The following is an 11,350-nucleotide window of genomic DNA, read 5'->3' as shown; positions in this document are numbered from 1 at the left end:
AATTTCTGGCTAAAGGAAAACGAAAAAAACAGAGACAGAGAGAGCGGACATGCATAAAAGTGTTGGAAATATGCTAAATAAGCTAAGTCTAGATTCTGCCAGAAGGCATGTTTCATTCATAAATAACGATGCGAAATAAACTAACACTAGCAACACTATCAAGATCGACATGAACTTACCTCGGGCTTGATGATGACAAGGAAGCAGCGCAACTTGGATGCAATGACGATTTGCGGCCATGCATATCGAAGACGAAGCAGTGCAGATCATGTTTTCAGGGTTTATTACAGGAGCAGGCTGCCCTCAAGCAGCAAAAGGATAACACTGACTTAGAACCACGTGAAAATACGTGAATACGCGCGCGACGTGCGCACGTATGTCTAGCCATAGTTCCACTATCTCATTTGTTTTTCTATTTCAAAGAAGAGAAAGAGCTCCACCTTTTAAGTTGGTGTGCACCCCCTGCACTAGCATGTTGGGACTAAACTCCCATGCAATTCTTGCTTTGGAATTTCTTAGAATGAGCCTATTCTATATGGGATTCCAGCAAAAAGTATATACGGCAGCCATCTCATACAATACTATGTAGAATTTAGGTCATACAATGCTATGTAGAATTTAGGTGATATGGAGAAGAGATATAGAGGTAAGAGAAAGAAATCGTTGTTCTGTGAACCAACAATCTGATATGCTAAAATTTAGGATCATGAGAGTACTCAAATATTATTATACGAGTTATCGTTGCTATACAATTTATAATATTCATTTATTTCATATACAAAATTAAAAAGTTAGAACTACTATAAAACAGCTATAAAGATAACTCACTATACGAATTATTTGACACCAGTGTACTTCTCTTGTGTGCCCATGCAAAAGAGGGCATAAAGGGCTGAGCTTTCGCCCATGCAAGCGCTGCCGCCGCTTTCCCCGAACCGGCGCTCGCGGCGGGGCACCTGCCTGCACCGACCGATGCAGATCAACTGAGCGGCCTGCGAGGTCCAGAGATGTGCTGCTGCACGCCGCCGGCCTCTCGTCCATGTCCAGAGATGTGCTGTTGCACGCCTCCGGCCTCTCGTCCATGTCCAGAGATGTGCTGTTGCACGCCGCCCGGCCGGCCCCGGAACAGAAGCGCGTGACATCTTGCCCAGCCGCCGTCCCTGCAAGAAACGAACTCTCAGCATGCTAGCCGCGTTCGCATGCGGTTTGAGCTGAATTTGAACCGCAGAAAACGAACTCTCATCATGCTAGTCGCGTCCGTCCGTTCGATCGAGCTGGATAAACGAAACTGCAAATGCATCTGTCTGACAGTATGATTCAGCGCTCAAGATCGATCTACCGGCGCTGCACCAGCAATTTTGCTGTTGGTGGATCCATCGATCGATCGGTATGCATGCATGTGCATTGGCTCGTAAGCTTCTTTCGCGCCGACATTCCTGCCTGCACCGCCCTGCACATGCGTGTCACGCATGCAGGACTGCAGCTGCAGGCTGGGGCGCATCGACGGATCCGGTGCAAGTTCCGATGAGAGCCCTCGTGTGGCCATAAAAAACTGTCTGCAACAATGTTTCAATTACAATGGGTTCTTCCGTTCAAAAATATTTCTTTTTAAATTCAAATTTTATATACTTTAACTAACACTTAATCAAATAATAAGAATATATAATATATAAAAATTATATAACTAAGTTTAAAATTCAAAATAATTTCACACTATATAGATTTTGTAGCTATAAATAATATATTTTGTAAGAAAATCTTAGTTAAAATTCAACTTTGAAGACCGAGCCTAAAATAAATACGCATACTATTACTGCACAGGAGAGTATATTTTATTTTAGAAAATCAAACTGATCCTTAAATTATAAATATATTTAATGTATGAAAATTATAAGACTAGATTCACATTTTAAAATGCTTTTTCATCGTATTGACGTGAAAATTACTGCAACTTGGATGAATATACCACATGGCAGCCATGCATGCATCAACTTCAGTCGTCGTGCTGTTCAGATACTAAGGATATGCCTCGTGTACGGCGCTGTCGATCGATGGCTCCATCAATGGCGCGGCCGCCGCCATCATCGATCTCATCTGTCTCGGTCCTCGTAACCACCATGGATTCAAGAACGAGTAGCAGCACCTTCCGTTTCGGGCCCTTTGCAGGAATTTCACATGCACTTCGCAGAAATCTAGCTAGCCGTCAGATAAGAATTCGAAATCAGTGGCTGGCGTCTCGTGATTTTGACGTACGTCAGCTGCAGATTAACAGTTCGCAAGTAGGGATGATAACAGGAACAATCCCCACCGGAGAGAATGCTTTCTCATCCCCATTTAGCTATCACGGGAAGTTTTCTCCTATCTTTATCCGGCGAGAAATTTAACGAGGATTGACTCCCTAACGAGAATATAAAATTAAATCATATTTGATTATTTTAATATATTAACAATATATTTCTAATATATATAAATAATTTATTGATACAAACAATAGTAATTAATATAAGATGAGTTAAATATTTAGGTTAGACAAAAAATATAAAAGTAATTTATTATTTTTCCTATATAATATAATATTTATATACTAAAAATAATATATACGGTGATATCGAGAATATAACGGATAATAAAGACGAAAGTGTCTTCCCATCCCTATCTTCTTATAAGTTTACTAGGATTAAATATTTTTATACCCATCCCTTAATAAAAAAATTCTCTACAAACTACCACAGAACGGATCCAATTGCCATCCCTACTCGACAGGGACGAATCGATCCAACAGTTTGGTTCGATGAATCTGGCTATGGGCTTTGCATGCATGGCCTCGGCTTGTCCCAGCTGTAGTTACATGCACTATGGCCGTCCGCCCGTCCGGCTCTACTGCGATCTCTGACATAGAGTGATGATCTTGACCCGTGTAGCCATCTGAGCCACTCTTTCAGGATATAGTATTCATTCTTTTGTACGTACGTCGTCAGCGATCTGCACCGGCCACTCTTTTCGGATATTTTCATTCTTCGATCTCTAGCTACTCCTAGGATAAAATGGATGAAAGTATATATGTCGTGGTGCACAATTAATTGCTGGTGATAGAGCAACTTCAATGTTCCATGGTAGAGGATATCAGGATGTAAATATGGTGCACTGCTAAGCTGCCGATGAGCCAAACTAGACAGCGTGTGTACAATGCAAAATACTAACTCCTTTCTTTTTTACGAGTTGTTTAAGATATCGATACGGTCATTAATATATCTTTAACCATTATTTTTTTAAGCACTTGTTGTAGAATTTATTGAAAATATAGTCATTTGAATGTGTATTTTTCATGATAAATTTAATACACATTTGAATGTGTATTTTTCATGATAAATCTAATAGAATTTATTAAAATCTTAAATATGTTTATGTATATGATTGATCAAATTTTTTAAAGTTTAACTGCACACATCTCTAGCTAAATGATATCTATTTGAGAATGAAACGAGTACCCATGCATAGCATAGAGATGTTTACAGGAAGACGTAGGTTTTTCATTCCCAGACATTGCTTTCTTGATTCATCAGTGCTTATTGGCACATTGGATTGGAAGTCGTTTGTGAAACTACCCAATCACCTGTATCAACAAGCGCTTATGGTACTGCAAAATCGAGATCCTAAATGGATGCTTAACGGCGGTACAGGCGCGGCCTGTCAAAAGTTCTTGCATTGTAATTGCCCTTGCTTAGCATCGGAAGGCCGCAGTAAGGAAGTAAAAGGTCAGCTAAGAGATTTGGTGGATCTCATCTCTCATGTTTTGACCTATCGATGTGTCCTTATACTGTTCTTGAGGAGAGGGAGGGGGGGGGGGTGCGAAGAGAGAGAGAGAGGGAGATTTTTGGCGTTATCCTGTCCTGATGTGCCGTGACCACAAGAGCAACGAGGAGTGAGGTGACACCACTAGGTAGCTTAGCTAGGCAAGCATCGATGAAGGTAGCAGCTAGCTAACCAGTGTGCACAGCTTCTTTCTTAGTACCCAAGGCATAATTGCAGAGCACGAGCAAGGAACAACCCTAGTGGTACGTAGCTGCCTGGCTGCCTTTGCCTGTGTGCCTCCTGCTGGTGGTGCTCCTGAGGGCCATGACAACTCCATGCATGCATGCGTGCATGCTGCCCTTGACTCCTTGAGCAATGCAGTGCAATGGAAGCAGCACTACATCTATCTATCTACGCTTTGCATGCATGGACCTGCATGCCTACTCTTGCAAATGACTGTTCAACCGTGTTGCTATTACTACGAATTGCAGTTGTGTGATATATAGATGATGGGCTCATTACAATTGAGAGACCGATCGAAAAGATCATTTCTCATCACTGGAGGTTTTTGAAAAAGGACAAGGTAATTAGACGCGCTAAATTTTAAATACTACGCGGACGACGATGTGGCAAGCGATTTTTTTGGAGTGGGTGATCAAGTCATTTTTTCTGGCAAAAACAAGAGGATGTGCAGAGCACCTTTTTGATCCATGGGGAATCTGCTCATCAACTTGGCTGGGAATTCATGGGAGATTCGAAGGGATGAGAGATACATATATCATCGTCTTTACATGGTCGTTTGTGGGGGCACCAATGCAACAACCAGGCATGCACCCACCCAACAACATGGCCAAAAGGGAACCTCGATCTCACCCCTCTCTCCTACCAAAGATTCAAGAGGGGGTGAAAAGAGGTGTGTGCACCTTTGGGAGTAGTGGCTCGGCATATTGCATGTGGGCAGTGCATGCTGCATGCTAACCAGTTAGTGGGTTGGATGCTGCCCCTGCTGGCTGCTGCTGTTCCTGTTGAAAGCGAAATTTCGTTAACCCTTGTGCACACATTGCTTATCAAGACTGTTATTTGTGCTGGAGAGGTAGGTGAAAAGCATTATAAGTATGTGTGAAAAATTAATTGATGAGAATGCATCAAATGGGGTAGATGAACGGCCGTACGTCCATGTGGAGTTGCATTTCCTGTTCCTGCTGCTGCTGCTGCACTGTGGTGTGTGCATGCTGGCTTGCTTCAATCCTGGGAGCTGGTTTGGCACCCAACACATACTACCATGTAAGCGGTTTCTCCCTTCAATAATATTTACCCTCCGTATTATAGCAAATCAACAATAATGTTAGGTTTTAGTCACAAACAGAGATTATATATATCATTCTAGGCTTCGATGATCAGGCGTGTGTAAAACCCAGATATGTCAGTGCTGCATATGAAATGTTATGCAGTGCTGCATATGAAATGGGCATAATAAACGTTGTTTAGCGCGCAAAATGTAATTGTGTTGCGATTTCTTTCACAAAGTTTGTAATGCATTGAATGCTAGAACAGGACTGATACGACAGCCTAGCTAGTTCCAACATGTTCTGTTCCATTAGAACGTTTCAACGTTACATACATCCAATTCATTGGCCCAAGACCTTTCAAAGTGATGAAAAAAAAAATCTGTAAAAGGAAAAGGGGTGCAAGCAAATAAATAAAGCTTGAATGCGAATACTAGCTAAAGCCCGTGTGATGGAGACCAAGAGTATGCATGGCTAGGGTATATGCCAAACCGTCGTGCAACTTAAGCTTCTTGGTTCCTTATTCTTTCATCTGGGGACACAAATGAGCATCTCGTTTTCGGCATATCTAAGCCTCAGACTTTTCGTATCTTCAAGTACACAATGCTAGTGTCCACACATATGCACGTTTTAAGGTAATGCCAGTGTCCAATCCATTAGTCTGACAGGAACCGAACATGAGGCAGCCATGATGCAATGCATCTGATTCGGAACCAGATATACTCTATTGCAGTTGCATGCAATGAAATCAAAAAAATCATCTTTCCTACACCTAATTCCCACCACTCATCGAAACAGAACTGATCGACATATCTTTTTTCTGGTTGGTGAGACACTGAGAACTGTAGGGTAGCGATTGTGATAAACCAAGTTAAAATGTGTTTTGGATTATTTATAATGAGTAATTGATATTGATATTTATTTGGTTTGATGATCTTTGCTTTTGCATGAGCTATGATGTAATTTGAATTGATTTGAGATTTTATTTGAGCATATTGATTATGAGCTAACTGGAATTGAAGTTAGAGATATGTGTTTGCTTGTCTTATAGTGTACAGATGATAGATACAACTTGATGATCGATGGTGAGATGATCGGGACCAAGCGGAGTGCTTAGTGCCAGACGGTCAAGAAGGCCGAGCGGAGTCAAGGGTGATCCTAGCTGAATACGTGGATGCCAAGCAAAGCATGGAAAACTGATAGAGACGGCGTTTTGACAAAGTCAAGTGAAAGGGATGTCGGTGTAAATGACAAGGCGGCCCGAGGGATCAGAAGCAGGAGAGACTTGCTGATTGTCAGGATTGCAAGACGGAATACACGCATCGACATCAGAGTGATTGCTTAAGGTGTTAGCAAGTGAGGAGTCACGCTTTGAGAAGCGTGCTAGGGTTTCGCGGTTTGGCCTCAAAACTGTAGGAGGACTAGAGGAATACGTGATACCATCACGAAGCTTGTGTTGAGGTGAAGCTAAGTCGTAAAGGCACCATGATCGTCCGATGAATCGAGAAGAAAATAGACCAAAATACACTTAGTGATAGGTAAGAGTGTACTACAAGATATGGATGTTTTGAGAAAAAATTAGGAAACTTAAGAGTCAAGTTTACTAAGCTTATAAATAGAGGGGTTAGACTATGGGATGAGATGAACCATCTATTTTGAGCCCCTTGTGCCATCCATATAAGAGTCTTGTGTTAGGATTTTAGAGTAGATTAAGAGGAGTGGTTAGCCTATGTATTAGGTGAGAGTTTTATGAGGATAAATATTTTCAATCTGTCTAAAATAGGGTTGATCTTTGCTGCAATAAACTTTATTTTTCTTCATGTTATTGTGCTCATTTTCTTCTAGTTTTTCTCTATTGTTTCTCTTGCAAGTTTGCATATTTTTCGGTTTCCGGATTTGATTTTTGTTTTAATTTTTGGGCTGAAATTTTAGCACTTTGTGAAGTCATTCTTCTTGTTGCTAGAGGTATAAAATTCATATACATATTTATGTAATAGGGTCTTGAATTCATTTGTCTCTAGATAATTAACTTGGAGAGTTTCGTTACTTGGTGTTCATCTTTTCTTGTTTTTTTCAAGTTGTGATCTTTTGAGTGCTAAAACACGTGGATTGATCTTAAATAAAACTTATGGTTCATATATCATTCGTGAAGTCGTGTTGCCTCAATTTTCTCTTGTTAAAACTTCTCTGTATTTTTGCTTTCGCTTGAGTTTTGAGGTGAGTTGGGTGATCTAAATAGGAGAAGTTCATCGATTTCGCACGAAATTTGTTGATGCGCCTATTCACCCCCTCTAGTCGTCAATCTCATTCCTACAATTGGTATCATAGCCGGTTTGATCACTTGTTAACATTTACCGACTTTGTGATTCGTAGACGACATGAAGAGAAGTGGGAAGATTCTTCTATTTGATGGAAGATGCGTATGTAGACTTATCTTCTAAACCAAGAAAGTGCAATTTGAGAAATAGTTGATTTCAACTATGTGATTCCTGCTGCTCACACGAATCAGATTCAAATTGAACAGTATGAGGCCAACAAGGGTAGAAATATTTTACTCACAAGTCTAAGTCGGAATAAGTTTGACAGGATCCAACACCTCCATATTGCCCAGGAGATCTGGTCTACTTTAAGTGTCTTTCATGAAAACACTAATCAGATTAAGGCTAGACGCCAAAGCACATACAAACAAGAATATCAAATATTTGTGCAAGGCCTCGGAGAGTCTTTGGATACGATGTTTACTTGCTTTGATGGGATCATTAGCAATCTTCGATCCACAGGTGTTCTGCTCTATTCTGACCACGAGAGAGCGATCAAGCTTCTCTATGCTCTTGACCATAACATATGGGAAGTGAAGATCTCGAGTATTTAAGAGTCAATAAGTTATGACACATTGACTTATGATGGACTCTTCAGCAAGCTAAAGTCAACCGAGATAGCCAAGGCAGCTTGTATGTCTTGGAAACCCTCTATCTCAGAACATGGTGTTGGTTTCCGGATCGAATGGGGGCAATCAGGCTTAAGCTAGCTTCTCTTATGCTAACACTTCATCATGTGGTTTTGCTTTGTCTTCTTTGGTTTCTATCAAAGAGGAGCAAATAGACACTTTGGATGATGAAGATCTTGCTCTCATTGTGAAGAAGTTCACCCGCTTCTACAACAATCGCCGAGACTAGAGGAGGAGTGATTCTGGTGCCTGTTTTAAGTGTGGTGATACCACACACTTCAAGGCGGACTTCCCCAAGCTCAAGAAGAGGGAACCGCTACCACAACCACAACAAGCACAAGATAAGGATCAAGAAGCTCTTTTTCAAGAAGAACCATGACAAGATAGCCAAGATGGCCAAGGCAGCTTCTAGGGTGTTCGTGGTTGCTCTAGACGACATCAACACCTCTTCTATCTTGGAGGAGAGTTCGAAGGAGGAGCTGCCGGTGAAGGACAACAAGAAGAAGACGAACAAAGTCTTCACTGGCCTCTGCTTCATGGCAGAGGACAACGACGACAACAACCCTGAGCTTTATCCCTCCGAGGTATAATCTTCCTACGACCAACTTTCTATCCAAGTTGATACCTTGAATGATGCTCTTATTAGCTAGGGTATGTTACTTAAGAAAGTTATATGTGAGTTGAAAGAGTTTAGGCCTAAGTATGAGTCTGTTTCTTTTGAACTTGCATTGCTTAGGTCTAAGTCTGATGATGAGGAGTGTGAGAATTGTTTGTTGCTTATGACTGAACTTGTCGAGCTTTATAATGTGCATGCTCAAGTCGCCAGTCGGCTTAAAAATACCGAGAAGAAGCTCCTTGAGGAGGAGTCTAGGTCTACTCTCTTAGATGCTTGCAAGAATTTTCCTTTACTTGCAAAGGATGTTTAACTGAAAGATAAGCGCCTTAAAGAGCTAGAATCTAGATTGGTGAGTGCTGGGTGTTCGAAAGATGTGTAGCCGAACTATTCCACTTGCCTAGTCTTTCAGGACAAACTCAGCTGGGTTAGAGGGCAAGTTCAGAAACTCTTGAATGAGAATGAGTATCTATTTTCTCTAGTGGAGAAGTACTCAGAGGGTAAGGAAAAAATAAATTTGATCTTAGCTAAGACCAAGATGTGTGCTGATAAGGTGCGTTCGGCTCTTGGGTTGGGATTTAAGAGAGTTACTTACAATATGAATAGTAAGACTATTTTCACCACATCTACTATCCTAGAAGCTAAGAAGTTCAAAATCAATATCACACCACAACCCATCAAGAAGAAACCCACACCACAACCTACAAGAAGAATCTAGCACCAAACCCAAGAAAACTCTACAACCTAAGGTGAGAGCCCCAATAAAAAAGCCTAGAATGACTAGCAGTCAAGTTCCCAAGAGATGCTACTACTGCACCTACTACCAGAGAGAGGGTCATCTTGTTGAGTTTTGATTTCGTCGTAGGAGATATGAGCGACGTGAGTGAGAGTGGAGTACACGAGACATGTAACACCCCTCTATTTGTGTACATGAGCCTTTTGCTCGCTCTCACCTACGAGTCTTAGACGCTCGTTAGTTTTCTTCTAAGGCTTTCTCGGCGTGGATTTTACCATGACTAATATGGTTTCGGTCCACATATAAGAGTCTTTGAGTCATAACGCTTTGACGGATCACGTTTTCCTCATCGTGGTTCTCACCCCCAGTGTACTAGTGTTGATCTGCATTCAACTGCTTTCACTGCTTCAGGACGAATGACCCAATATTGGAATCCTAAGGGATTTCTATCTAACCTCAGTACCCAGCCATCCACCTACTATTCTTCTTATATAAGTGGCAGGTCGAGGTCTGGAGAGCAAGTAGCTCATCGACTTCGGTTGTTCTCACCATATGACCATAGATTTATCATGGTTCTCTAGCCTCACTCCAATGAAGTGGAACAAGTACATCACTTTCGAGGATGATCAGAAAGAAAGAGTGAAAGCCAAATGTATGATAAGGGTGAATGAGAGTTTCACTCTCAAAGATATGGTTTTGATGGAGCATCTGAGATACAATCTTCTCTTCGTATCTTAGTTGCTAAATGAGGACTTGGAAGTGCATTTCAAACACGATGCTTCTCGAGTTCTTGATTCTTTTAGCGCTTTGAACACTCAAACGAGTAAGAAAATTAAAGCTCATGTGCCCTAGTCTCCTATGCCACATCCAAAGCTCAGAAGAAAGATGTGCAATCAAACAACGAGAAGAACTAAAAGAATCAGGAAAATCAGCTCCAAAAACTCTCCCAACTCTAGGAATTTGGCAAATCTAGGTTTGATCCGAGGTTTTTTCAAGCTCAAGTTTGAGAAGAACCTTGTTTGTGCTCCTTATCGGTATGGCAAGATGGTTTTCGCTCCTCACCCACCAATCAATTTGGTGATGACTGAACGACCAGGAGAACTTCTCCATATGGACACTGTTGGTTCTTCCCGGATTCGTTCGGCGAGCATAAAGTGGTATGTTCTTGTCATTATTGATGACTTCCATTGCTACTCTTGGGTCTTCTTTCTTGTGAGCAAGGATGAAGTATTTCACACTTTCGGAGCTTGGTTTTGAGATTTTTCAAAGAATTCCCTAGTGCATTGAAAGCAATTCGCGGTGATAATGGCACCGAGTTTAAGAACTATCTATTTGATATTTTCTATCTTGAGCATGGTATTGAACATCAATTTTCTATCTCACGTGTTCTTTAACAGAATGGCATGGTTGAGAAAAAGAATCGCACTTTGGTGGAGATGGTTAGAACGATGCTCGATGAGTATAATACTCCTAGGAAGCTTTAGGTTCATGCTATTAGCACGGCGTGCTATATCTCCAATCAAATTTTCTTGCTCCCGGTCTTGAATTTGACTTCTTATGAGTTGTGTTTTGGGAGGAAACCGAATGTTTCACATTTGAGAGTTTTTGAATGTCGGCACTTTATCCTAAAATGTTGTAATCTTGGCAGGTTCGAGTCATGTTCTTCCGATGGTATTTTTTTAGGTATTATCTTCATGGTTATTTTTATAGGATCTTTAATCTTGACACTAACACCATCACAGAGTCATGTGATGTGACCTTTGATGAATCAATCCATTGTGCTAGCCCGATCTTTGAGTGTACAGGTGACCAGGAGATGAGCAAAAGAAATAGCGACCTTCCAGCTTTCGGGGATGACGAGGATGATCCACTACTTCCTACTACCACACTTACTCCCGAGTTGGTTCCTGCCTCTTCTACACTAACAAATGGTCCTGTAGCCTCTACTTCCACTTCAGCTGCTTTCGAGCTTACAC

This window comes from Phragmites australis, chromosome 6 (genome assembly GCF_958298935.1).
Source record: "Phragmites australis chromosome 6, lpPhrAust1.1, whole genome shotgun sequence".
Classification (NCBI taxonomy): domain Eukaryota; kingdom Viridiplantae; phylum Streptophyta; class Magnoliopsida; order Poales; family Poaceae; genus Phragmites; species Phragmites australis.
Note: the sequence above shows the minus strand (reverse complement) of the source record.